Source organism: Hevea brasiliensis, chromosome 9, assembly GCF_030052815.1.
Source record: "Hevea brasiliensis isolate MT/VB/25A 57/8 chromosome 9, ASM3005281v1, whole genome shotgun sequence".
In the NCBI taxonomy this organism is placed as follows: Eukaryota; Viridiplantae; Streptophyta; class Magnoliopsida; order Malpighiales; family Euphorbiaceae; genus Hevea; species Hevea brasiliensis.
Genome location: NC_079501.1, coordinates 9,026,657 through 9,028,744, shown reverse-complemented (window position 1 = coordinate 9,028,744; position 2,088 = coordinate 9,026,657). Strand labels below are relative to the sequence as shown.

The following is a 2,088-nucleotide window of genomic DNA, read 5'->3' as shown; positions in this document are numbered from 1 at the left end:
AGAATCACTTTAATTTTTATCGGAGTTAGATTTAATTCCTCCCAATTTGATAATTAGTAATTTTAATTCAAATTTTAGTCACCTAGTTTAATTAACTTAATTGATTGTTTGATTTGGTTTAAATTCCTCAAATACCAATTTTAATTTTAAATTTCATTATCAATATCTTTAAATTTCAGCATTCTAATTAACTTATTCTTTTATTTCTAATTTAAGCATAATTTCCTGTGGGAACGATATTTTTAAAACTATACTACTATGACCCGTGCACTTGCGGAAGCTATTTCACAGCTAACATCAAGTTTTAGGGACGTTGCCAGGGATTTGTTTGTTTTTAAGTTGGATTTTAATTGTTTTGAGCTGATTATAATTTTTATTTTCTTTTATTTTCACTGCTGTTCCTTGTGTTTTTCAGGTACTTTTCTAGTTTATGAGATGATTGAAAAGCACAAATGATACTCAATTGTTGTTCAACCCTGAAATTGAAAAATTCTATCAAGCCAACAAAAAGGAATCTAAGAGGAGAAAAGAAGCAGAAAAAGAAGAATAACAAAGGTCTAAGCAAGAGGAGAAAATTAAAAATATGGAGAATCAAAATAGAGCTATTGATGGAAATAATGGAGGAAATGATCAAAACATGCAGAATGAAATTGTTAATCAAAATGATCCTTAGAGAAGATTCATGTTAGATTATGCTTTTCCTAGATGTCCAGATGTGAGAGATAACAGACCTATTATTGGAGCTAATCAATTTGAGTTAAAGACTGGTCTCATTCAAATGGTCCAGAATTCACAATTTCGAGGTAGTCCACTATAGAATCCTCATTCTCAATTGAAGAAATTTTTGATGATATGTGGCACACAAAGATAGCCTGGAGTTTCAGATGAAGTGATTCAGCTTATCTTATTCCCATTCTCTCTTAGAGATTCAGCATTAAAGTGGTATGACTCACTTCCACAAGCTACTATAGCTATTTGGGAGTAGCTATCTCAAGCTTTTCTATCTCAATTTTTCCCACCTGGGAAGACCACTCATTTGAGAAATTTGATGGTAGCTTTTAAACCAAGGGATGATGAAACTATGTATGAATCTTGGATGAGATTTAAGGAGCTTGAAAGGCAATGTCCTTATCATGAAATACCCAAATGGATGATTGTTCAGAATTTCTACACCAGAGTTACTCCAGCCATAAGAAATACAATTGATTCACAAGTAGGAGGAGATTTCATGAGAATAACAAGTGAAGAATACTATGATCTGTTAGAGAAGAATGCTCATAATACCCATTTATGGGGAAATCCAAGAGTAATTGAGCTAAAGAAGGCTGGGATCTATGAACTTGACTCAGTTAGCTACATGAATGCACGATTTGATCAGTTGACTCAGTTTCTTTGTGATTTTTGTACAAAGGCAATAGCTTCAACTCCTATAACTATGCAACAAGTTGCCTACACAGATGTAATCCAAAGTTGTGAAGTTGATTACTCTTCTTATGGTGATGATTACTTGCAAGAACAAGCTGCTTATGTAGAAGGTTATCAACAGAAAAATATGGGAAATTCTTACTCTAATGTGAACAACTCAACATAGAGACCACAAGCAACTTTTGCTTAACAAGGTCAAAGCAAAAATTATTCTCATAACCAACAGTATATGTAGCAGAATAGACCTCGATTTTAGCCTCAATTTCAGTCCACAAGGCAGCCACAACCTGGATATCAATCAAGAGCAGAACAACCTCTTCCACCATCTGAACCAAAGCCAACCTTGGAAACCAGGATGGAGAAATTTTTTGCTGAACAAAGCAAGATGAATAGAAAATTAGAGGAAGAAATGCAATACATGAGACATACCATGGATCAACTGCAAGCCCACGATTGGGCTCCAACCACTAGAGGAATTGTCCGCTTTGGCTATAAGCCTCACGGTTTTATCCCATAGGTGGAATGGAGAACTTCCCAAGAGGTCACCCATCCTAAGATTTCTCTCAAGCGAGCACGCTTAACCCTGGAGTTCTTCCAACTCTCCAGGCCATTCCACCAAAAGGCGCCTCTAGTGATTAGTACTCCCATTTTATATATCATTAC

The 2,088-nt window shown here is 35.1% G+C and overlaps 1 non-coding gene across 1 annotated transcript; it reads right to left on the bottom strand.

Moving 5' to 3' along the window:
- Positions 1-1,033: 1,033 nt before the first annotated feature.
- Positions 1,034-1,140, bottom strand: LOC131183680 (small nucleolar RNA R71). Its single transcript, XR_009151719.1, has one exon. It is a non-coding gene; the product is annotated as a small nucleolar RNA R71 (small nucleolar RNA).
- Between the last annotated feature and the right edge of the window lie 948 nt (positions 1,141-2,088).